Here is a 27,506-nt window from a genome sequence, read left to right as displayed (position 1 = left end):
TTTCTGTATATATAGTTAACATTTATTTTGTTAGGTGAAATGTTGTTAATGGTTATGCAAAAAATTATGTTTTGATAAAAATTTTAATAAAAATAATTTTAAAAAAGACTCCTTACTGTGCCCACCCCAGTCCAACGCCAGCATCTTCACTGTGCCCATCCCAGTCCAACGCCGGCATCTCCACATCATTGTAAAGTTAATGCTCAAGCAATTATACTTTCAGTTGCCAATATCATTTAAATTCTTCTGTTTCACCTCCTAAGATAACAATTACTAGCTACGTCAAAGGAATTGAGTTACTTTTTTTATATATAAAAGGCCACTGTCTGTCTATTGTTCTTCAGTTTTGTTGGATCCCGAAGGCTTTTCAGACAAAAGAGCACCATGAACATTTGTCTTAATAATTGAATGTGAAACTCCTAATCAGAGGAATATGGCTCAAGGTAGCGTTCTCTTCCTAAGGGGGCATGCAAAGACTAGACTTTTTTTGCATTCACCATGCTGCGACTGAGAATTTGGTTTTCGTCCAGGAAATTATCCCAACTATTTAAACAAGGGCTGACAAGAGTTTCAGTGAGCTATCTGTTACATATCATCACTGCTTTGTACTCTGAGGTTATTCTAATTCTCTGCATTTTACAACTATATCTGAAACCATAAACACATTTTACTTGTTAATTTAATCTGTTGAGTACCTGATCTACATGCATATGCCTGCCAGTCTGAAGTGAGTTAGGAACATGTGTCTACACTTTTCTACTAGCTGTACCACATGTGGAAGAACTGTTAATCCTCAGATCCTTGTACTCTGTTGCAAAGTATTTGTAGAATAGCAACGGACCATTTAGCCCAAGTGGCTCATGCCAGTGTTTATGCTCCACACTAGTCTACTTATCCCACCTTGTCAGCATAATCCTGTATTCCTTTCTTCCTCGTGTTTATCTAGCTTTTCCTTAAATGCATCCATGCTATTCGTCTCAATTATTCCTTGTGGTATCAAGTTGCGCATTTTAACTACTTTCCAGGCAAAGAAATTTCTCCTGAATTCCCAGTTGGATTTATTAGTGATGGCCTTATCTTTCTGGCCTTTTGTTTCGGTGGTCTCCTCAAATGAAAACATCTTCTCTACGGCCACACAATCAAACCCCTTTGTAACCCTAAAGACCTCTATCAGGTTACTCCCCTTGGCCTTCTCTTCTCCAGAATCAATCTTTCCTGTTCGGGCAGAAAATGAGAGAGAGGATTTCAGGTCACAAGGGGTTTGCAAATGCCCAGGAAATGGTTGAATGAAGATGATGGAATTTAAAAAGTCAAGGAGAACTGGGGCAGGTGGTGATTGGGAGAATTTTAACTGCTCATCTTGAAGTCAAGAAAAGCCTAATGCATAAAAACTATTTCAATTCCAGAATGCACCCATTTTAAATTGTAAAATTAAAGAAATGATTTAGGTACTTCAAGGCAGAATCTTAGATTAATATATTTTAATGCATCACTGAATGGGTGAATTAGAGATTGTGGGCGGGATTCTCTGTACCACAATGCCAAAATCGGGAACGGCGATTGGGCGGAGAATGGCTTCTGACGCCGGAACCAGGGCAGGTGCCGGTTTGACGGCAGTTGGCAATGCTCTGCCCCCTCCAAATCAGCGCCATCAGGACGTGCGCAGTCGCAATGCCATAGGCCTGTCATCAGCCGGCCCACCCGCGATGCTCTGCTTCTGATGGGCCGAGTTCTCAACGGCATAGTCCCAGCGGTCATGAACCTTGCGTGCCGGCTGCGGAGAGTGTCCAGTGCCACCACACTTGGCCGAGATCCGTGCCGCTGCCCAGGGGTGGGGGCCTTCTGCTAGGGCTGAGAGAAGTGGTAGGGTGTGGCCAGGGGGTGGGCTGTGGGGTCGGGGTGGGCGGCTATGTGGTCCGGCACGGCCTGCAGCATGCTTCCCAGTGTGACCGGTGGGGCTATAGGCGGCGGGGCTGCAGCTGGTCAGCCTTGCACATGCGCGGCCTGGGACCTGGCGATTGATCGGCTGTTCTCCGCGCGATCCGCGGGTGTTCCACACAGCACCGGTGCTAGCCCTTCACCAGTACCAGAATCAGCAAAGGATTCTCGACGATTTTCCCATCGTGGAGAACCATGAATTTTCTGTTGGCACCGGCACTTAGCCTCTGAAATGGAGAATATAGCCCGCGAGAATCAGTTATGATTCCTTATGGCAGATGGCATGTTACACAAATACCTGCAGTACGTTGTGCTACTCCAAAGCTTTGAGTTGGAGTGACAAAATCGTAGATATTCCTTATACAGTCAAGCGATGGAGTTCTGAGCAGGACTGTACAAAGCACTCAAGTCTAAACATGGAGTCCTCTTCCATGGGTAATGAACCAGGCCAGGTGTTAGATCTGGAGGTAGGTGAGCACTTTGGAAACAGTGACCACAATTCGGTGACCTTTACGTTAGTGATGGAAAGGGATAAGTATACCCCGCAGGGCAAGAGTTATAGCTGGGGGAAGGGCAATTATGATGCCATTAGACATGACTTAGGATGTGTTGGTTGGAGAAGTAGGCTGCAAGGGTTGGGCACACTGGATATGTGGAGCTTGTTCAAGGAACAGCTATTGCATGTTCTTGATAAGTACGTACCAGTCAGGCAGGGAGGAAGGGGTCGAGCGAGGGAACCGTGGTTTACCAAAGAAGTGGAATCTCTTGTTAAGAGGAAGAAGGAGGCCTATGTGAAGATGAGGCATGAAGTTTCAGTTGGGGCGCTTGATAGTTACAAGGAAGCGAGGAAGGATCTAAAGAGAGAGCTGAGACGAGCAAGGAGGGGACATGAGAAGTCTTTGGCAGGTAGGATCAAGGAAAACCCAAAAGCTTTCTATAGGTATGTCAGGAATAAAAGAATGACTAGGGTAAGAGTAGGGCCAGTCAAGGACAGTGGTGGGAAGTTGTGTGTGGAGGCTGAGGAGATAAGCGAGATACTAAATGAATACTTTTCGTCAGTATTCACTCAAGAAAAAGATAATATTGTGGAGGAGAATGCTGAGACCCAAACTATTAGAATAGATGGCATTGAGGTGCGTAGGGAAGAAGTGTTGGCAATTCTGGACAAGGTGAAAATAGATAAGTCCCCGGGGCCAGATGGGATTTATCCTAGGATTCTCTGGGAAGCCAGGGAAGAGATTGCTGAGCCTTTGGCTTTGATTTTTAGGTCATCATTGGCTACAGGAATAGTGCCAGAGGACTGGAGGATAGCAAATGTGGTCCCTTTGTTCAAGAAGGGGAGTAGAGATAACCCCGGTAACTATAGGCCGGTGAGCCTAACGTCTGTGGTGGGTAAGGTCTTGGAGAGGATTATAAAAGATACGATTTATAATCATCTAGATAGGAATAATATGATTAGGGATAGTCAGCATGGTTTTGTGAAGGGTAGGTCATGCCTCACAAACCTTATTGAGTTCTTTGAGAAGGTGACTGAACAGGTAGACGAGGGTAGAGCAGTTGATGTGGTGTATATGGATTTCAGTAAAGCGTTTGATAAGGTTCCCCACGGTCGGCTATTGCAGAAAATACGGATGCTGGGGATTGAGGGTGATTTAGAGATGTGGATCAGAAATTGGCTAGTTGAAAGAAGACAGAGAGTGGTAGTTGATGGGAAATGTTCAGAATGGAGTTCAGTTACGAGTGGCGTACCACAAGGATCTGTTCTGGGGCCGTTGCTGTTTGTCATTTTTATAAATGACCTAGAGGAGGGCGCAGAAGGATGGGTGAGTAAATTTGCAGACGACACTAAAGTCGGTGGAGTTGTAGACAGTGCGGAAGGATGTTGCAGGTTACAGAGGGACATAGATAAGCTGCAGAGCTGGGCTGAGAGGTGGCAAATGGAGTTTAATGTGGAGAAGTGTGAGGTGATTCACTTTGGAAAGAATAACAGGAATGCGGAATATTTGGCTAATGGTAAAATTCTTGGTAGTGTGGATGAGCAGAGGGATCTCGGTGTCCATGTACATAGATCCCTGAAAGTTGCCACCCAGGTTGATAGGGTTGTGAAGAAGGCCTATGGTGTGTTGGCCTTTATTGGTAGAGGGATTGAGTTCCGGAGCCATGAGGTCATGTTGCAGTTGTACAAAACTCTAGTACGGCCGCATTTGGAGTATTGCGTACAGTTCTGGTCGCCTCATTATAGGAAGGACGTGGAAGCTTTGGAACGGGTGCAGAGGAGATTTACCAGGATGTTGCCTGGTATGGAGGGAAAATCTTATGAGGAAAGGCTGATGGACTTGAGGTTGTTTTCGTTAGAGAGAAGAAGGTTAAGAGGTGACTTAATAGAGGCATACAAAATGATCAGAGGGTTAGATAGGGTGGACAGCAAGAGCCTTCTCCCGCGGATGGAGGTGGCTAGCACGAGGGGACATAGCCTTAAATTGAGGGGTAATAGATATAGGACAGAGGTCAGAGGTGGGTTTTTTACGCAAAGAGTGGTGAGGCCGTGGAATGCCCTACCTGCAACAGTAGTGAACTCGCCAACATTGAGGGCATTTAAAAATTTATTGGATAAGCATATGGATGATAAGGGCATAGTGTAGGTTAGATGGCCGTTAGTTTTTTTTCCATGTCGGTGCAACATCGAGGGCCGAAGGGCCTGTACTGCGCTGTATCGTTCTATTACAAACACAACACAAATGGTTAGTGAATTAAAATAATCAATAGGCCATTCGGCCCCTCGAGCCTGCTGTGCCATTAAATATGACCATGACTGACCTTCCACTTTGCCGTCCATTCTCATCTTGTCACACATATTTCAGATTGTGGTTACACATGTTACAGATTGCTGTCCACAAATCGATGAAGAAACAAATCCCAAGTGATTATGCAACATCTGAACAGTTTATTGAGGGGATGAAACACATTTATAAGAAATGGGTGACCATTTCTTCCTGTCCCCTTTCGAGTGGAAAGAAATCAGATCACTCGGTGCAGAAAAAAAACCCCCAGAATTCAGGATTTAATAGAGGAAAAAGGACCTCGGGAGTTGTGGAAATATGATTCCCTCAGAGCTTTGTAGAGAAGTAAACAGTTCATTTTCCTGCATATTTCATACCCATAATCCAACCAAATATTGAATCATTCAGGGAGTGTATTAAAAGCCACATATTTATTTTGTTACAGTGATGTTACTGCGACCAGCTTATGAAGCAGTGGAGCTGATAAACAATTTGAATAAACTAAGGAAATTAAAAAGTGTTTTATTTTCATGTGCGCTTGCATGCGAGGGAGAGTACATTTTTTTTAAAAACTTAATATTCATGAAGTCATCTGTGCAGCAGAGTGCAGTATATCATTTCAGACACATATTACACTGAGTCGGATCTAAGCATGAAGAAAAAGTGAATGAACATTTGTGGGTGAAAGGTAAGGAAAACAAATGAGGAAATTTTCTTCAACTTAAAAATGAAGCACACAAAGGCTAGACCAATAAAACCAACATGTTGGGCTATTAGTTACATGTTAACAATTTTTAAGCAAAGTTTTATGTTTGGTCGCATGCTGGATTTATAATTCATGAAAGTTGGGAAGATATTTTATGTCGCTTGGTAGGACAGAATATGAACGTTGCTGAAAAGAGACACATGTTGCCCCTGCTTTTAATCTTGCGCTCCTCAGGACAAATGCAAGAATACCAAAGTTCAAACAAACACAACAATTTATACTGCAAGGTGCCAGCTGCCAACCTATCAAGCATGGCGGGTGGTGGAATTTAAATTCATTTGATAAAACTAGAATTAAAAACTAGTCTTGGTAACAGTAGCCATGAAATCATTGTCGATTACTGCAAAGACCCATCTGGTTCATTAACATCCTTTAGGGGAGGGAATCTGCCAATCTGACCCGGTCTGGCCTACATGTGACTCCAGATCCACAGCAATGTGGTTGACTCTAAACTGCCTGATGAAATGGCCTCGCAAGCCACTCAGTACAAGGGCAATTAGGAACGGGAAAAAAATGCGAGCCTTGCAGTGAAGCCTGCATCCGATGAAATAAAATTATTTTACCATTGAAAATTCCACTTGGGAGTGAATAATTAAATACGTGCTTACAGATCATGAGCGGTAGGGCAGCATGGTGGTGCAGTGGTTAGCACTGCTATCTCATGCCGCCAAGGACCCGGGTTCGATCCCGGCCCCGGGTCACTGTCTATGCGCAGTTTGCACATTCTCCCCGTGTCTGTGTGGGTCTCACCTCACAACCCAAAAAGATGTGCCAATTCGCCACGCTTAAATTGCCGCCTAATTGGGGGGAAAAAAAGAATTGGGTACTCCAAATTTATTTATTTTTTAATTTAAAATTATGGATCATGAGTGGTATCTGGATTGGAGATTCAGGTGAGCATTAAAACAGCATGAAGCAAATAAAAACTGACTTGCATCTGAAAATAACAATTAGCTCCATCAAGTTGTCATCTTAAGTTGCTATCTTGCCTTGTATAAATAAATACACCTTTATTGAAATCATTACAATGCTAATATATTAACACAATTTTAATGTTAACATTGAGGTGATTTTAAAATTATTTCCTAGGATGTGGGTGTTGCTGGCAAGGCCAGCATTTATTGCCCATCCCTAATTACCTTTAAGAGTCAACCACATTGCTGTGGGTCTGGAGTCACATGTAATGCAAATTAGGTGTGGTCCGGACCGAGGTAAGGATGTCAGGTTTCCTTCCCCAAAGAAATTCTGTAAACAAGATGGGGTTTTACAACAAGCAATGACTGTTTTGTGTTCACCTGAGCTTTCAATTCCAGATTTATTTTTAAAAATTCAATCAAATATGAATTCTATCAGCTACCGTGATGGAATCTGAACTCACGCCCCAAGAGCATTAAGCCTGTAGCTCTGGATCACTATGCCACCATCTCCCTATACCTTGCTTCCATTTCTCCTTCCCAGAGTCTCATTGACCAAATAAGTGGAAAGGTATAGTTGATTAGGATTTTGGGAATGTCGTACCACTTTCTACCACTGCATCTTCATCGGAATGATTTCACCTTTAAGCTCAATATATTATTTTTAACTGAAATAAGCACATGCACAAGTTGGTCACTGCAGCATACGGAAAGCAAAAATTATCTGTGAAACTGATCAGACCAAGACTGTGCTTTATCCTTTCCAGCAGTCCAGAAAACCTCAATATTTATTCTCCATCTATTTTCAGTATAAACACAGTTAGAGTAAGAAACCCAAGGTTAAATAATGAAGTAAAATCACTTTAGCTTCAAACACACAACAAAGATTTTGCAAGATAAATAGATTAACACTACATTTAAACATTAATAGCGATGTGTAATGACCAGCAAATAAAAACAGCCTACATAATTGTCCAGATGCTATTTTTGTGAGCATCTTTCGGGGAGGATATAAAGGATCGTTGTGGTCCAATATATAGATTGGTTTACCTCATTGTACTCTACTTTTTATCAATGTTTGGATACAGTGGTCCAATGAACAGAAGGGGCAGCACGGTGGCACAGTTGTTAGCACTGCTGCTTCACAGCACCAGGGATCCAGGTTCAATTCTGGCCTTGGGTGACTGTCTATGTGGAGTTCACACTTTCTCCCCAGGTCTGCATGGGTTTCCTCTGGGTGCTCAGGTTTCCTCCCACAGTCCAAAGATTTGCAGGTTAGGTGGTGCTTTGGGGTTGTGAGGATTTGGGGGGGGGGGGGGGAAAGGGGGGTGGAGGAGTGGGCCGAGGTGCTCTTTCAGAGGGTCGGCACAGACTCGATACATCAAATGGCCTCCTTCTGCACTGCCAGAATTCTATGACAACTAAAATGGTCAGAAAAGTGAGGGGAGAAGAGAGCTACTCGCACGAGATTAGAGGTCTTCCCACTTGTACACAAATTTGCTTCTGCCACAGCGAATCGAAGAAGGTTTGGCTGATGGTCACCACACAGGCTTTCCTCCCTTACTGTTATGCATTCCAATGTGACAGCGCAAGTCTCCAATCGAAAAAATGGCTCCAGAGATCTGCCTATTTGCAACAATCAAAATCCTTTTGTCACAACTAATGTGCTCAGCTGCTCGATGCACAATAAAATGGTGTTGAAAAGGTTCAAAGATGTGTCTGACATCATTAATCCATTTGCCCTCTGACCCAAGGATCTAAGCTGCAGCTACGGCAACCACAGTTTGACCTGACAATGCTGAGAAACTTTTTAAGCTACACCATTATTTGAGTGTCATGCTGGTCATACGCAAAATGAAGGCACAAGGGAGGAAAGTACAATCGTGCCTACTGAAGATCAAAAGCTGTAATCCAAACAGACATGCAGCATTCCGAGCAGCTTCAAGCATTGCCAGACAATCAGAGGTACAAACCTCAGTGGGTTAACTACCATCATTTAAAAAGCACCAGCTTTCTGAAGACCCACACATTTGTCCAAGCGGTATTCCTCACATGAACAGAGCAAGGATAGCTAACAGCAGCGTCAAAAAAAGGAACTCTTAAAACAACTGAATGTGAAGCATTTTGATAATTTAGCGCTTTCATTACATAGTTAACTTTTTGAAAAACAGTGGCAGCTTTTAATACGTGCAAAGAAAAAGATGCCTTTTGTTAGAGAGCAAAATCAACTCAAACTCCCACCCACCAATAAAAGTAAAGCTGAAATTCGTTCGGATGAATTTTGGAATCTACAGGATTAAGCCAAGAAAGTGAACTTTTTTTTTAAACCTAAAAATAATCTTTCACAGGCAACTTACAAACCGGAATGGAATGCAAACTCCATTTTACTTATCTATTTAAAATGCCCCAACAGAGGAATTTAAAAAATAATCTCAAATGCTAGAAATTAGAAATAAAAGCACAAAATGCTGGAAATATACATCAGGTCAGAACTGAAGGATATTAAAGCATTAAATTACCTTTATTCTTCGCAGATGTTAACTAACCTGATTTGTATGAGCAGCATTTTCTGTGAAAAATAATGGTTTCCTACCAACATTTCTTTAACAGCAAGTGGTCAAATGTTTAATAAGCTCAAAATGACTGTTAATAGGTAGGTCAGGTAAGGGTGGGTGGGCACTGATGCCTGAGGCAGAGAATGCTCAGAATACTATTGTGGGACATTCCTGCTCTACAAGGAACCTTTCAAATTTAAAACCCAATCAGTCATCCAGGTGCTCTGCAGCCAGGGATCCGACTGGTCACTGTCATACCTATAGCTAAAAAATGACTTTGCCATTAAAAGCAAGCCCCAGCTTCTCTGGTCGGTTTCCCCTGCCTAAACTCAGGCAAGTTAGGATTGTGATGGGGGGAATGACAATCATAAATAAGTCTTCAGCTCCTGCCATCTTAAGACCCTTAAAGGTTGGTGGATTTAAAACTAGGCCTTGAATTTAGCAAAATGTACTACATTTCTGCAATGCAGCAAGATCTCGGTTTGATGAAGGGTCATCGACCTGAAATGTCAACTCTGTTTCTCTCCACAGATGCAGTCTGACCTGCTGAGTTTTTCCAGTATTTGCTGCTTTCGGGCAGTAAAATCTAAAGTTGCCTTGAAGTTGAAAAGGATACTGACCAAGTACACATGTTTTAATTAGCCATCTACTTTTCCTCACATTTACAGCAAGAATAATCAAACTCTTGAAAACAGCTGTACATTAACGGAGAAACAAAACCAATCCAACTGCAGTTTCCAGGGCACTTCAAGTCTTTGTTCACTAATTAAAATTTCCTTTCACTTAAATGTGTGTGGTTCACAAAATCAACTCCCACAACTCATAACTCTCGAAGTAGGAAGCCCATCCAGGTGCTAAGTTCAGTAATTAAATTCGTGTTCTGGCAAGTTGCTGAATCAACCCAGTGGCGGGGCTGCATGCATTGTTGATGTATATACAAGACTGCTGTAACTCTTAGGCAGAAATTTCCAATTCTCACTAGCAAAGTCCTCAGTCTTTAATTTCTCTGCCATGGCAGTCCACAGCAATCTGCTGCTGAGATCCAGGATGACCGTGCACCTAATTTGCTGAAGGAAAGCTGAAATGGGCGTGGGGATACAAGCACTTTGTGTTAAGACAGTCCATGTCCTGAAAGTGGAATTGCTTGCAACAGACATTGCTTCTTTGAAAGCGTCCTGTCAGCTGAACTGATGAATCCAAAGATGTCAATTATAATTCTGTTACTGACACAACATCCACATTCTTTCAGAGCCAATCTCATCCAGAGCAATTTGTTTGGCTTTTCGGAAAGGAATTCAGGTGAGGTTGTGAAGGAGAGACATTCGAGTCTCTTTGAGCAAAAATCATCATTATAAGTGAACAAGTGTCAATCATGAGACAGGCATCATGTTGGGCATGGCCATCTAAATTAATCAATAGCTACACACCGAGGTTTCAACATTTAAACATCTAATTCCATCAGAAAACATTCACCTGGAAACAGGTTTGCTCAATATAGTGTGATCTCATAATGTAACTTCTGACCACCACTATGAAACACAGCTCATTTTAAGTCATCTGTTTTATGTAAGGGCAATTCAGGTTTACAATTTGGTCCAGACTTTGGTATGTCTCAGTTACTCATACAGAACCAAGAGGTGATAATTATAAGGAAAGGCTGATCAGGCTGGGGCTCTTCCGTGGAAAAATGACAGTTGAGGGGGTGACTGATACAGGTCTCTAAAATAATGAAGGGGTTTGAAAGGTTAGATATAAACGTGCTTCCAGCTGTGGAAACAGAACCTCGGCGGACCGGCGTCGGAGCAGCATTATGTGAATCGCGCCCCCCACCCCGCCGATTCTCCGACCACGCCCGGCCCGGGGTCGGAGAAACCCGCCCCATATCTTTCTAAAGTCTGCTCAACGGCCCTTTGAGTGAGAAAAAAATGGAAATGCGGTCCCTCACACTAAAAGGTTGGATTTAACAGTACGATTTTGAACTGGGGCAGTGGAGTTTAAATCCTAGTATCTACTGATTTTTTGTCGTCAAGCCTATCAAAAGGGGGTACGAGTCAAATCGCAAAAAGTTTTCTTCTCCAGTATCATGTAACTATGCCGCTTAGTAGGTCAAGAGACAGTGTTGACAGAGCATATAGAAATAAGAACACAAGAGGTAAGAGCAGCAGTAGACTATGTGGCCCATCAGCTCAAGGATTGTACAACTGAGAACAGCTTGTTGGACCTTCAGGATGTGTTGGTCAAAAGAAGACAAACGCAGCAGTTTGAAATCAGTTAGTCCACTTTGAAGGCTTTTGTTAGAACATGCTGGCAATCCTGTGTGCAGTTCAGGAAAGCAGAAACCTGGCCTTTGTTTTTCCTAATCTCGCTTTGAATCAACTTCAAAGATTCCTGTGACATTATTAATTTTGCTGAGACGCAACGTCACACACTAAGTCATACACCACAGGAACCAGCATCTGTCCCTTAATCAGAAGAGCAATGAGAACTAACACAAAAGGAATTGTGAGGCACAGTGTGTTATTTTCACCTCAGACATCGGCATTCAAATCAGACAGACACAACGGTTAGGTGAATTTATTATTCTGAATTCTTCCTTTGTGTACCCGAACAGGCACCAGAATATGGCGATTTTCACAGTAACTTCATTGCAGTGTTAATGTAAACCTACATGTGACAATAAAGATTATTATTGATTGGAGGTTTCTTCATGTCCCCCCCCCCCCCCCCCCCCCCCCTCACAAGGCTCTCCTAAGTGAGGTTAGTTTCGGCACTCAGTGTAAGGTATTTGTAAAACTTGCTTCCATATGACATTTGCTAACCATTACAATGTGTACAAAGCTTTCAAAGACGCTTTACTCAAATGCAGCTTAGACCACGGCGAGCTCTGTGCCAGAAATATGGGACAGTCACTGATTAATCCAACAGAGAATTAAATTGAAATGTATTTACCCAGAGAGTGGCAAAAAACGGGAAACACACCACCTCAGGGAAGAGATGAGGAAAATAGTTAAAGGTGAGCTAATAAGAGAGAAACGAAGAGAAGGGTGGGTTGATGGGGTGAGAAGAAGAGCGGGTGGAGGCTCATGGGGTGCATAAACACCAGTATGGGCTTGTCAGGCCGAATGGCATGGTTCTGTGCTGCACATGCTTTGTAATACGACATAAATGTTTTCATTTTGTTTGGCACTCCATTCATCAACTAAAACATCTGCTCCTCCACCACTGGTGCAGTGTCTGCAGTGTCAATCATCTACAAGATATATTACAGCAACTCACCAAAGCTTCTTCAGCAGCATCTCTCATACCCACGACCTCTGGCATCGAGGACAGGGGTAGCCAATGCATGGGAACACCACTAAGTCACTCACCATGCTGACTTGAAACTTTATTCCTCCTCAATCGCTGGGTCAAAATCCTGGAACTCCCTCCCTAACAGCACTTTGGCTGTACCTCCATCATATGGACTGCATTAGTTCAAGACAGCAGCTTACCACCACCATCTCAAGGGCAATGAAGGATGGGCAGTAAATGCTGGCTTAGCCAATGATGCTCAAATCCATAGGTGAATAAAATATATATTTACTTCTGTCTTCTGGACCTACGATGATCTTGCATACGTAATGTGAACAATATGCCTTTTCTCTCTCTCTCACTAGTCTTCGGAACATAGGAACAGAAATAGGCCATTCAGCACATCGAGCCTGTCCCACCATTTAATGAGATCATGCCTGATCTGTGGCCTAACACCATATACCTGCCTTTGGCCCATATCCCTTAATATCTCTGCTGAACAAAAATCTATCTCCCTCGGATTTAAATTTAACAACTGTTCTAGCTTCAGCTGCTGTTTGTGGGAGAGAGTTCCAAACCTCTACCACCCTTTGAATGAAGGAGTACTTCCTAACATCTCTCCCAAATGGTCGAGCCTTAAATTTTAGACTATGCCCCCTTAGAAGTTTTAGATTCACCAACCAGTAGAAATAGTTTATCTTTATCTCCCGTCTTTCCCTGTTGGTATCTGAAATACTTTCAACAGATCACCCCTTAACCTTCTAAATCCTAGCGAAAACAGGCATAATTTGTGTAATCTCGCCTCGGAATTTACCCCACGGTGCAGGTAAACCTACATATAAATGCTAGCATTCCATTAGCCTTTTTGATATTTAAGAAATAGGAGGAGGCCATTCAGCCCTTCAAACCTGCTCCGCCATTCATTATGTTCATGGCTGAACATCAAGTTCAAAACCCGGATTTTCTGCACATGCTCAGGACATTTCAAGGATCTCTGCAACTGGATCGCCAAGTCTCTTTGGACATCCGCTGTACCTAACCGCTTTCCACTTAGAAAGTACTCTGCTCTATCCTTTTTTCGTCCAAAATGGATTACCTCACACTTGATGACATTGAATTCCATCTGCCACAAATTTGCCCATTCACCTAGTCTGTCATTATATCCTTGCAATTTTATGCTGCCAGCTAGGCTGTCTACAATGCAATCTAACTTTGTAGCATCAGCAAATTTGGATAAATAATTTCTATGCCATTGTCCAAGTCATTAATGAATGTGAATAATTGAGGCCCAACATAGATCCCTGTGGTACACGAGTCACCTTCTGTCAATGAGAGTATTTACCCATTCTACCCACTCTCTGTCACCTGTCGCTCAAACAATTTCCTAACCACGTCAATAATTTGCCCTCAACTTCATGGGCTTCCACCTTATTTCAGTCTTTTATGTGAAATTTTATCAAATGCTGCCTGGAGGTCCACAGAAATAACATCCATCGACTTTCCTCTGTCCAGTATTTTAGTCACCTCTTCAAAAAATTCAATAAGATTAGTCAGGCATGACCTTCCCTTCACAAATTTATGCCAACTCTCCCTGACTGACTGAAATTTTGAGGTCACAGATTTTAGGCTAACCGGTCTGTAGTTCTCTGGTTTATCCCATTCACCCTCTTAAAAAATGGAGTGACAGGTCCAATTTTCCAATCTAGAGGGACTACCCTGAATCTCGGGAACTCTGGAAGATTATAGTTAGGTCATCTATAATGTGCTTCCCTACTTCCTTTCACACCCTCAGTGGAAAGCATCAGGTCCTGGGGGTTTGTCACTCTTCAGTTCCATTAATTTCCTAGTTAGTGATGCTATACTTGCATTAATTGTATTTTTCCTAGTTAGTGATGTTATACTTGCGTTAATTGTATTAAGTCCCTGTCCTTTACTGACTGTTAATTTTTTCGGGACTTCTGGCAAGTTATCTTCCTACTCAACTGTAAATACTGAGGCAATTGTTCAACATGTCTGCCCTTTTCCCATCATCACTGGCATGGGTGCAATCTAACGGTCACGTTGTGCCCGACCGGGAGCACGACATTGCCGGCAGGTGCCAGGTGAGGCCTCCCGAGGGCTTCTCGGCATCCACTATGCCTCGCAGGATCTACCAAAGGCAGCGCAACCAGAATACCGCCCACAATGAGTGGGACAAATTTGCTCTCTTAAGTAACCTATAAACCTAAGGCCGACTCACCTGGGATCTACCGGCCTCCCGGTAATGACCGCTCCCAGGGAGTACACAGCCAGGCGTCGTTTAGTACTGGCCCACGGCGGAATGGCACCTGGGAGGTCTCCCGGGCCATCAGAAGCCCCTGGGTGGCCAAGCATATTGCAATGTGGCCCGTTGGCCCTCCCCCTGTTTTGCTGCGGTCTCGGTTTCTCTTTTACTTCTTGGTGTGGCATTTATTTCTTCCATATGCTTTTAAATCTCTCTTTTTTTCGTGTTGGGAGGTGGTGGGTAGCATGATGCAGTACTGTGTGGTGGGTACAAAGCGTCGACTGCTGGAGGCTTTTCTTTCTGAATGTGGTTGCCAAATAGAAATCGGTCCTCAAGTGACTTTTTCAATATTCCCTCCCACATTGTTCATGCTCTGTCTTCCTCTCCACATGTTGTCTAACCCATGCCTTTCCATTACCTCTTCTGCCTATTATCACGAGAGGGAGATATTTGGAAATTGGGTCCCGAAATGGGACCGAAGATGTAATAGGCAATTTAATAGGAACAGACTGAAGGAAAAATTGCTAGCATGGAATCAGAGGGATACGGCACACCTGCCTGAGTTGCACTGTCTCATTCAGACTTAAACTCGTTAGTGGGAATAGACAGTGTGCCCCTGTTCAGCAAGGGTGATTCACTCGAGATCCACTGTCTTTTGGGACACTCCTGGCTGACCAGCCATTAGCACATTACAAAGTCTTATGGCCTCTTTTCATCCAGAAATGGGAGGTTAGTTGCATATCAATAACATGGCTTTGTTATTTTGTATAAACAAGAGTGGAAAATCAAACAGCCAAGATAATAATGGGTTCAAGTCTGGACATCGCAGGAGAGTTTGAAGGACTGGGCGGAGCTCAGAGAGAGAGAGAGAAAATAATTATGTTTGTACAGGTGGGGGAAGAGTTTGAAAGGCAGCGAAAGAGGTCATGGAAAGCCGCCACAGAGACAGGCTTCAAAGAGAGTTCTGAAGGAATTTCACTAACAGCAGAAAAATTGCTTCGTAAATTCAAGCATCACCTTTGCCCTGCCTGTGTAAGTGGAATGAGAACTGCATGTTCCTCTGAAGTGCTGTTTAATGCGAACCCATGTGTTAGGGTTAAGAAACTACATGTAATCTGTTATTGTTAGGGTTGAGGTTTAAAGGTTTAAATATTGTTTTTCTTGTGTTTTAATAAAGTTTATTTTGAAAAAAACTAAGCCCGATTTCTTATAGATTTCATAGAATTTACAGTGCAGAAGGAGGCCATTCGGCCCATCGAATCTGCACCCACTCTTGGAAAGAGCACCCTACCCAACCCCACACCTCCACCCTATCCCCATAACTCAGTAACCCCACCCAACACTCAGGGCAATTGTGGACACTAAGGGCAATTTAGCATGGCTAATCCACTTAACCCGCACATCTTTGGACTGTGGGAAGAAACCGGAGCACCCGGAGGAAACCCACGCACACACAGGGAGAATGTGCAGACTCCGCACAGACAGTGACCCAAGCCGGGAATCGAACCTGGGGCCCCTGGAGGTGTGAAGCAATTGTGCTAACTACTATGCTACTGTGCTGCCCTAAATTATCACCCCTGGAACGAATCAAACTTTTCGGACATTATGGTTCTGGTCCAGTATCTTAGCCACTGCTGAGCTGACCAGGCATCCATAACACTATCACCCACTACATTGCAGGTACCACACGGCAATTTCCTCTCTGGGCTATCCCTTCAATCCATCTGTCAAAAAATCAGTTATGAGGCTATTTGTTGATGAAACAATAGTGCTTAACCTCCTTTCACAATTTATCTTACAATGTACTAGCCGGTGACTGCCTGTTAAAAATACTGCACAACATGCAAACAATATTCACACCACCTAATCAATAGTCAGTGAACACCACCAAAATGTAGGTCCAACAACGTCCTATAACTTTCATTGATGCTAACATCATTGGGTCTGATGCACTGACATCCCATCAGGTTACTGGAAGCTGAACTGGGTCAGTCACATCCAACAAGACGCCTTCAAGAGCACAACAGAGACATGGGACCCCAAAGTTCGGCCACTTGCTCTTCAGAAACTCTGCACAATTCGCAAGGCCCAAGTCAACTGCTTGGCCACCCCAAATGGTTTAACAACATCCAACGACTGAGCAGACCACTTGATTTGTAGGCTTACCTAATGCAAAGTTTAAATAATTCTTTGCGGAAAGGAGAAGAGACTAGCGACTGGCAAGCATAAAAGTCAGCAGAGCTTCTGGAGGGTTGTCATGCATCATCAGTGTGAACACTCTTTCAAAAGACCAATGCATCACCTTGACAGCTCAGATTACAAATTTGGATCAAGTTGAACCACATGAGCATTTCAGACATTTGTTCAGACCAACATTTGGAAAAAATAAATGATTTGTACTTAACATACGAATTAAGCACTTTTGAGTGGTGAAAAAAGAGACATGCTGTCAAAGCTGTCCATCTTGCATTCATCAGGATGAATGAAAGAATACCAAATTTCAAAGGGAACAACAGTTTATGTTGAGAAAAAGGTGCCAATTGGTTTGCAAGTCAACTCTGATTCATCGAGGTATCGCCACGGAGAATGCACCAAGGAGAACTATCGTCCCCCAAGGCGTTGTTTAATTCAAAAAAGGCGCAATGCCTGGACATGTTCCCTTTGCCTGCAGTGAACAGGTCCCTGTGTGTGAACATATGTAACGTATAACAAGTGTAAATGAGTCACACTAGCCAGAATTAATATCTTGCATAAAAATGGTCACAACTTCCAGACTGCCTTTCTGAACCAGAAACCCTGCACAGGGTGGTCTGCTACCATTTGCAAATCAACTGCAGTGACGTAGGGGCTGCCTAAATAGAGAATGGAGCACTAACAACCTGTTTCCCATCCCCAGCCTCCGCACCAATGTCTACTGCTGAGAGCTGTCTCCTTTCTCTGCCCCTGTTTAAGCCGCTAGAAAATTCTAGTCAGCATAGGCCCCTTTGCTGGGTCATGGATCTATCTTTCTGTTATGGGCAGATAGCTATTCCACTCCCGTCTCAGTCCTCTACGAAATGTCCAGTAGACAGAACCACCAAGGTAAACCTGCACACCAGCCACCAGGAGTAAATTCAAGGCCATCCCTCGCCAGTCCTGTTTAAAGATTCAGACTCTTCCCTCCACAGCACCCACCAATATCTCTGAGAAAGTAAATAAGCAGCTCCTCAAATAGCCTCAGCTCTGCTTTGCAACTAACAACAACTCTCAGATCTTTAAGGCTCAATTGATCCCAAATCAATAAACCCCTCTGGGATGAATTATAGAATTTAAGAAATGGTCAACAGATCAGTCGCATTTTTAAAGATGAAAAATAAGTTATAGCATTTTGGGCAGGCACCTTTCAACACAACCCACCCACCCAAAACATCTTAACCTTTCTTGTCTCTGCAGACAGTGACTTGCGAGGCATTTCCAGCATTTTATGTCACCAACACATCTCCATCCCACTGTGATTTCCAATAGCATTTCCTTTTTCATTTTATTGGCATTGTCTTCTTTTGAATATCAAAGATTAAGGAGTTATTTGATTGGTGTTTAAAATGATTAAGAGAGAGAGAGACTATTCTTCTGATGGAGGAGTCCAGACAAAAAGATATAACCTTAAATTTAGTCAGGTCACTCAGGTTACAGAACCAAGGTGGGTTAACAAACAATTTAATTACGGACTGGCTTGGGCAGCTGAATAGCTTACTCCCGTTCCCAAATTCCTGTTTTACCTTGTCTGGACATTTGTCCAAATATCCAAGATTTTAAAGGGGAAAGTGTTTTTGTTTTGCTACATTCTCGGGTTGGAAGGTTGCGAACTTTGTACTTGCGCCTCTGACCCTATGTTTGTGGTCCAAGATTAATAGCTTGCTTAGTTCCATCCCAGCCACGTCTTTCATTGTTTTGAATAGCTGCATCATGTTTCCACTCAGTCTCCGTTCCCAAGCAAAAATAAGTTTGCTGCTGGAGTATTTCCTCAATGTAGCCACCCAAGACGAGGAGCTGCCTTGGTCACTCTCCCCGGTCTCTTCCAATGCATCTATCACTTTTTTGAGGTAGGGAAACATTATACTCACTGGGCATTAATCTGTTTGGTGCCAGTGTAACTTGTTCTGATGTGTGATCTTGAGCCTTCCAGATGGACCCCCTGCACCCAAATCCCATATTAAATGACAATCTGACACCAGCCAGAACTTTGCAGAGGATGATCAATAACTGTTCCAAAATTCTTTTGCTCTTGACCTCTGCCAAAAAAACTTCTAAAAAGCAACACTTTGGATTTACCCCAGTAATAATTCATTTTCTGTATCTCAGCTTACCCCCTTAACTGGTTCAAATCTCTTTGAAGATCACCAACATCTTATCCAAACATTACTTGCCCAAAGAACCTAGTCTCTTCAACAAGTTTATATTACGGTCAAGCTGTGATGTATCAAAAATGAGAATTGTAAATATATACCTTGGTTACTTTTTCACAGGCTGAGCATTTTCCAGTTATCACCACATTATCCCCTGAAGCTAAGACAACTCTCATTCATCTAGACTAATGCACCAATTAACATTATTAGACACACTTTAACGCTTAGGGCAATCTTTAGGTGTAGGCTTTCTGACAATACATTAAGAGGGCTAGAGATGTTTGTAGGGCTGACATCTTGTTAATTTGAGGCAAAGATCAAGGAGCTTCTATATTGACCATGTCCATCTGGCAGCACGTGCCCAGTAACTCGACTGCCAGTGACATATGGTGGCAACTCCAGGCCTCTAACATGATCCAGGATCTGAAGTTTCACAGAAAGATTCATCAGGGTGGCAGAAATTGCAACCAGGGAAAGAGAGTGACACTCTCCCAGAATCAATCTAAAAATTTCGTCGGAGAAATGATTCTGTCGAAGCAAAATGATATAGACCACTACAGCTTGATGTGCGATTCAGCAGGCTTACTGCAGGCAATGACGGCAAGTTGCACAGTGGAACAGCTGCGTCTGAGGAACATGTGACTGGGGGTTCCTTACACTTGTATTTTTTTGGAAACAAAGGAGTTCCACAGGAAGAAATAGTACTTGAAGCTTCATCCCACCTTCCTGCTTCAACTTCTCCACCTGAAATCTGAATTGTAGCAGTCCATTTTCTCAGCAAAAACAAAAGTTTGAACTGAGCTCTCACAACTTCTTTAATTTTACTCCAATAACAATTCAGTTCAAAAAGGTGCTGAGAGAGCCCCAGCCTACATTTTTAACAGACTCTCATCCGTGATATTTCCCATCATCAAGACTTTTTTGCCTTAGTAAGTGCTATCATTTGTTTATCAACAAACTATAATTAAGTACCTTTCCACTAACGCAAGGAGAGCTAATCGGCTATTTACGAATGTTTATTTTTGTAGGGTGAACATTGCTGAAGTGATGATTAAATGAGATTCAGTGGGATTAGGGGCAAGGGGCTTTGTGAAGCAGCATAGACTGTGTACAAGAAGTGATTAAAGATCAAATGTCAACTTCGCATTTCTAATATTAACCCAGTAAAAGATTTGATTTTTTAAAAATCACTAGCACCAAAATAAATCAAGCATTGAATGCTGACGACACCATCTGGGGAATAGGCTTGGAGGAGTTGCTTAGCCTGTCAGTGAGAAATAATATGCACAGTTGAAACCGAATTATCCAAGGTTAATGACCATCTCTACGGATGTTAGCTTAGTCCTCGCATTGTCACCAAGATTAATATAAGCAATAAAGTAAATCTATAGATCAAAGAAATTGATAAAAGAACATTAGTGATAATAGTACTTACAATTTAACAGGCATGCCCACACCTGTATGCAATAATTATCTCGGAACTCTATGAGACCAGAATTACACTACTATTGGAATCGAAGGTACAATTATTTCTGGCCTTTAAATGACAATATCTCATTTAATAAAGGGCTGCAGATCTGAGCTGTGTACATTCTGGTGGAAAATAAAAAATAGGAAATATTAAAGAAACTATGTACCTCAAGAATTCAGTGACAAAAGTATTAAAAGAATGGAGGAGAAAGCAGTCACGTTATAGGTTTACTGCAGAAAACATGACCACACTTTGCGATTACAAAGTTGCAAGTGTCATCTAATTTTACTTTTTATTCAGCATCTTTGTACTTCCAATGACTTTGTTCATGGAAGGTAGGCTGTTTCTCTGCATTACAACATAACACACTTCGAAAGTATTTTATTGGCTGCAAAGTGCTTTGGAACATCCTGGTGGTGAAAAGTGCTTTCTTAACAGGAGCAAAGCACGCCTTGTCAGGCGTGGTGGTGAGTGAGCAGCCGTTGTCAGAGGCTGACTTACTGAAGAATGTTTTTATCCTGGTTTTCTTGTTTATTGTGCTATCATTCCAATTGCTGCTGACTTTTCTCTCCTCTCCTGACCTTTGCCTTGCTTCTCCATTTACGACCATTACGCTTTTGAGGCGGATGTTTACTTCCTGTTACAGTTTCTTCAATGTTTATTTAAATCTTTGTTTTGCTGGCAAATTTTTTTAAAAGGTACTAATGGCGACCTGGGTTAGTGGACAGTTAGAGAGCCAGAACACAGATGTGGCAGATCAGGGAAGGCGGATTGGCAATTGGCAGTGTCAATGTGTGGGTAAGGAAGAAGTAAGATGGCTGCAAAAAGGATTCGTGTCAGTATCGATCAGGTGCAGTCAAGACTTAAGCTGCACAGTCTACTGGACCAAATTGTATGAAAAAAGATACATGCAAAGAATGACTAGAATAAAAAATGCAACTGGAAGCAGGAACGAAAAGCATGTCTTAGACCCACATGGGTTAGTGCCACATGGATTACTGTTGGAAAGCAATGATAATTCAGAAAGTGTAATATAATAAAGAGAATTTTACTGTAATATATTGTAATATAATTAAGGGAGTGAGAAACTTTAAAACATGATCGGATTTTCCATAGAATCATCAGACTGCACAGGTTGGGGCGGGGTTTGTATGTTCCATTTGGTCAGAATTTAAAAGAATGGCTGGAATCACTTTGGAACTAAAAACTGAGAACATCTCAGTGAATGTGACTGATCTAAATTCCAGCCCTTAAATGCAATTGTCTTTTGTGCAGTTCAGCTTTCAGCAATTCAGTGGGTGGGATATTCCAGGCCCTGCCACTGTTAGTGGGGTTTCCCATTCCAAGCAACCCCCCGCTGTGAAACCGCAGCAGGGATTTGTCATCGGCGGGACCAGAAGATCCTGCCGGTGAGAACCGTTAGAAAATTCTGGCCTGTATGTTTATGTTTCTCACTTTAGATAGTCATAAAAGCATGGCACTTGATAGCGTTTTCTGCAATGGCCAATGTTACCAATTTTCAGTGATTCCAACTAAGCATGACATTTTGTCAGGATCAGCTCCACACACACAGACTAACAATGCACTGAATATGTTGAACCACAACTCATAATAAAAAAATCAACAGAGCATTGGAAAAGTGCTGGGGAAATATTTCAATTCGACAGCCACTATGTTGAAGGAGGACAGCGGATTTCTCCCCAGTGCCCTGACCAATATTCATTCCTCAGCCAACATACTAATGCAGATGATCTGCTCTTTATGGGAGCTTTTTGTGTTCAGAATGACTGCGGTATTTCCAGCAGAATGACAGTGACTGTACCTCAGAGTATTTGTATAGTCCTTTAGGCCATCCCAAAAGATGATATAGAAATGCAGCCTTTTGTTATGTATAGGGCATTGCTGAAGGTCTGAAAAAGGAAGCCTTCAGACTTGAGGACTTTGAGCATTCAACTGAGACGATATCTTATTTTCTCTTCTCACGCCAAGTAGTGTATGAGAAGGACAAGATGCGTGCTTACGTGCCATTGCCAGAGCTGGATTTTCTTGGAACAAGTTGCTGCCAGAGGCTTATAGTTTGAAGGGCATCACTCTGCACCAACCATGGCCAACCAGAGACTCTCTCCCTCTTACCACCTACCATAGGCCTTTTGGAAGGGTTTACAGGTTGATAATCAACATGTTTGGCCGTGTTATGAACTTACGCACCGAGACTTGAACCAGGAGCTTCTGGCTCAGAGGGAGAAACACTATATGCATTGCACCACAAGATTCCCACTGCACTAAATATACACATGATTCCAAATAATAGGTAGTAGAAAGTAAGCTGGCACTGACAGGCTAAGCAACTCCTCCAAGTAGTAGAAAGTAAGCAGGACTACTTTAGTCAGGTGACAATGACAGCAGCTACCTGCCCCATACAACTTTAAGGTCACAGGTTTGATCTCCATATTATAAAATGGAGAGAGAAGCAACAGGAGATTTAAAAGGATGACACTAGAACTGAGAGGTTATACCTACCAAGAAAGTTGAACCGGCTGGGGTTCTGTGCTCTACGAAAGTTAGGCAGAGGGGTGACCCAATTAAGGTGTTTAAGATGAGGAATAGGTTTGGTAAGGTAGATGTAGTGAAGATGTTCTACTTGTGGGGAGACCAGACGTAAAGGGCTAAGATAGTTACTAAAAAAAAATCATATAATTCAGCAGAAACCTAATTATGAATAAATAGATTTGAATGGTGAATGGGGAACTCACCACCAAAAGGAGTGGTTGAGGCAAGTTAAATAAATGCATTCAGGGGGTTTTAGGGGAAGTTAGATAAACACATGAAAAAAGGAATAACAGAATAAATTAAAAGATGAAACAGAGTGGGACAAGTCTTGCGTGGAGCACCAGCACAGGCCAGTTAGTTTAGAAGGCCAGTTTCTGTGTCGCACATTCACTGTAATCCTATGTAATGGAGTATATGCAGTTAGGTTACAGATCACCCATAATCTCATTGAATGGCACAGTTAGTTTGGAGGGCTGTATAGAACATAGAACAGTACAGCACAGAACAGGCCCTTCGGCCCTCGATGTTGCGCCGAACAATGATCACCCTACTCAACCCCACGTATCCACCCGTAACCCAACAACCCCCCCCCCCCCCCTTAACCTTACTTTTTAAGGACACTACGGGCAATTTAGCATGGCCAATCCACCTAACCCGCACATCTTTGGACTGTGGGAGGAAACCGGAGCACCCGGAGGAAACCCACGCACACACGGGGAGGACGTGCAGACTCCGCACAGACAGTGACCCAGCCGGGAACCGAACCTGGGACCCTGGAGCTGTGAAGCATTTATACTAACCACTATGCTACCTCATCCTATTCCTAAGCATTATGTGCTGTGTTAAAGAGACCTCAGATGCAGTAAAATTAGGTTGCAGTATTAGATATCTTATATTAAATGCAGTAATATAATTCCCCAAACCATCTCTACTGGGTGGGACATGTCATTTGTATGCCTGACACCAGGCTCCCAAAGCAAAAGCTCTACTTGGGGAACTCAGTTATGGTTGGGGACTCCCCAGAGGACAGCAGAAACACTTTTGGGATGTCCTCAAAGTATCTATGAAGAGATCAAACTTGCCTGCCGAGTCATGGGAATCCCTGGCTTGTGACCAACCAAAATGAAGAAGGCTCCTCTGGGCACCAAGCGCAATGAGGAACTTCGCCAGGAACGTGCTGAGGCGAAGCGGAGGTTTTGGAAAGAGCATAACAACCTCCAAATACCTCACCTGCCTGACCCACCAAGCATCACATGCCCCACATGTGCTAGTATCTGCAAGCATGCATCTGAGAGCTCATCGAACAGGAGCAAAAGCAAGTCATCCTCTATCCTCACGGACTGCCCAAGAAATAGAAGTATAGAGCGGTAACTTTGGTCAGATCTCAAAGAGCCATTGCCATCTCGGAGAGGCACTGATACCACTAACTCCTACAAGGGTAAAAGGGAAGATGAACACAAAATACTAAAACATATTTTTGACCATCTACTGCAAGAACAGATACATTTGCCATTACAGAGAGGTAAAATTATTTGAACTAATGAATGCATTGGTATTCCTTCTTCAGGTTGCGTTATTAATAGAAAGCAAGTGCTGAAAAGTAATCCAATAAACACGTCAAAAGATTTGAAGGGAAATGTGTAAGCATTTCTCTCTAATTACATGGTTTCGTTAGTCAACATTCAAGCCTACTTTTTGAGTAATGCTTGATTAGATAAGCATTCAGTGTTTATCTTTGACTAGCCCCAGGGAAGAAACGGATAGAGCCAGGCTGTGATTACATCAGGGGGGCTCTCCACAATTTATAGGCTTTCCCACTGCCACTAGAGAGATGGAAACACAGCTGGGGTAGCTATTTGTGTGGCTGGTAAGGTAAACAGAAGCCAAGCACACACATTTCTAACTGCTTAATTCCAGACACCACTGGCAGCCCAAGATATAGACCTATTGACAGAATCATATTTTAAATTCCCTCAGATCTGTACTCTACCATGAACATCTTCTCAATACAATTTTTTTCAGCACCGTTGGAATTAATTGCCTTCGTTTATTGGGGAAATATTCACAGCATTCTTACTCTCTCTGCAAGAAAAGCTGATTGTTATCATCTGAAGAAACATATTAATTCTTGGAATGGTGCAATGTTCACAGGGACTTGCTCCAGTTTTGAGTTGGTGAACTGCCAGCTCCAGCTTGCAAAACCAATAACCTTCCGGGTTATCCAAATTGGACTTGTAAATCTTTTCTGATTCTCGCAATCTTTTCCTGAGGTGGTCACTGACACAGCTCATTCGGAAAGCAACCAGCTTGGTTTTCTCTTAAATAGCCTTAAGAGAATCCAAAAGTCAAAATAACCACACACCTCACCCACATATACACTCATTGAGACATTAATGAACACAGGGAGATTATTTCTAGAAATGATGCAGAGTAGAGAAAGGATTGCAGGAACGTGCATAAAATGTTACATTGGTACAGGAAGTATAAATCTTAAATGCTACTTCAACATAAGCTGGATATGGAGGACGATTGGGGTAATTATAAAAGTTCAATTTACAGTAGACTTATTTGGGTAAATTCATTTAATTAAAGCTGGACCACTCCAGGGACTGGAGCACATGTGCAACATTGATGGGTGTGCTGTCTTTCAAGTGACACGTTAGACCAATGTTCCACCTGTCCAGGATCCCATAAAAGATCCCAAAACATTATTCCAGAATGAGCAGGGGAATTTTCCCCTGACGGACATTCATCTCTCAGACAACAGCTCCAATAACAGATTAACTGGTAATTTATCTCATTATCGTCTATGGACCCTTGCTGTGCATCAATTGGTTGCTGTGTTCATCTATTAGCTAATGACTACATGTCTGCAAGCATTGTGAATATGTTACTATAGTAGTTCAGAAACCTGATGAATAACCCAGACACGAGATCAAATGCCACCATGGCAGCAAGGGAATTTCAATTCAGTTAATTAAATACATCTGGAATAAAAAGCTAGTCTAGATAGTGGTGACCAGGCAACTATCGGATTGTTGTAAAAACCCATCTGGTTCACTTGTGCTCTTTCGGGACGGAAATCTCCCATCCTTATCTGGTCTGGCTGACGTGTGACTCCAGATCCTCAGCAATGTGGCTGACTCTTAATTGAAATGGCCTCAATTGTATAAGCATGGTCAATAGGTGCTGGCCCCAACAGTGTTGACACCCCTTCAATGATTAAACAAAGAACTGCAACTGGATGCTAAAATGAGAGTGTTATGGTACTGAAAGCCCTTTTCTTGCTTTGCACTTGTTTTACATTCCCGAGTTATTCTTCCATAAAGTCGCATTTAAAATGCTGATTTCACGCTGCAGCTGAACAGCTTTTACTTTGATTTGCAGCAGAAATGCAAACTCCTTGTGATGCGCAAATGAGCGTTCGACACAACAGAAGTGGCCACTGCTGTAACAGGGGATTCAGCCTTTGATGTCTGTTTCTAGGCAACGAGAGACGCACTGTCAGCCTTGCTGCACATCTGCATTTTAAAAGGGCCTGCAAAATACAGTGGTGTAATTGCTGCTGACGCTCATAACTAAACTAAGCCAAATACAGAGCAGTTCCGTCAGGGACAAGCAATGAGGGAACTCGCCCTTAAAGAAGCAGCAATGGTCTTTATGGAGAAACGCTGGCTAAGGCTTTTGCCCTCGGCAGGCAAGAAAGAATCATTTTGTCACCATATCGTCATGTGTAGCTAATGCGATGAAGGGTTTTGAAATGAAAACAAAAACTTAACAAATGCTGTTTATACAAAGACAACTGTCATTTTGAAATTGATGAAATATCTTTAATTATATGGAGCCCTCAAGTTCAAAATTCCAGATGCTGACTCGATTAGTAATCCATGCTTAACATTTCAGGATGCCCCTAAAACTGTGTTTTTCAAACTTTTGAGTCTGGCCCACTTTCAGATAATGATGTACCTTAGTAGACCATCGACAAGTATCACCACTTCAGGGACTCTGTAAATATTAACACCTTCCCAGGAATGCCCATGGTTATCTGCTGAATGACAATATCAGCTACCCAGAGATAAACCGTATCACCACAGAATATTTTAACAGAAATAATTACCTGATTGCAGCGCAATACACAATTTCCGGAGCTAATCTGCCGGAAGTTAAGATAACCTCTACAGGCCCGAGGACCTTTGTTTGGAAACAGTGTTGTTGTTGCAGTACGCCACCCAGTTTATTCCAGTTTGTTGTGGTGTAAGTATCTATGTGGTCATGTTCCTGAGGCAATATGAACAATTTGCAGTCTAGTGATTTTGCAAGGCTCCGAGTTCCATCTGCCAGGAAACCTACCAATTACTTAATGTTGGGATTAATTTGGGGATTAGAATGCGTGCCATTGAGCAAGAAAAACTTGCCTTTACATAGTGCCTTTCATAACCTCAGGGATGTCCCATCACACTTTTCAACTAAATAAGTACTTTTTGAAAGTATAGTCACTGTTGCAATCTAGGGAAACTGGACAACTAAATTTGCACACAGCAAGATCTCACCATAAAAAGACTTGCATTTATATAGCACTATTGGGTGACTGCT

General features: G+C 42.6%; 1 protein-coding gene across 1 annotated transcript in view; it reads right to left on the bottom strand.

Moving 5' to 3' along the window:
- Nucleotides 1–27,506, bottom strand: part of macrod2 (mono-ADP ribosylhydrolase 2) — a 1,280,596-nt gene that overhangs the window by 1,011,811 nt on the left and 241,279 nt on the right. The window lies entirely within an intron of this gene.

This window comes from Scyliorhinus canicula, chromosome 1 (genome assembly GCF_902713615.1).
Source record: "Scyliorhinus canicula chromosome 1, sScyCan1.1, whole genome shotgun sequence".
Lineage (NCBI taxonomy): Eukaryota > Metazoa > Chordata > Chondrichthyes > Carcharhiniformes > Scyliorhinidae > Scyliorhinus > Scyliorhinus canicula.
Note: the sequence above shows the minus strand (reverse complement) of the source record. Positions and strands in the feature narration are given on the sequence as shown.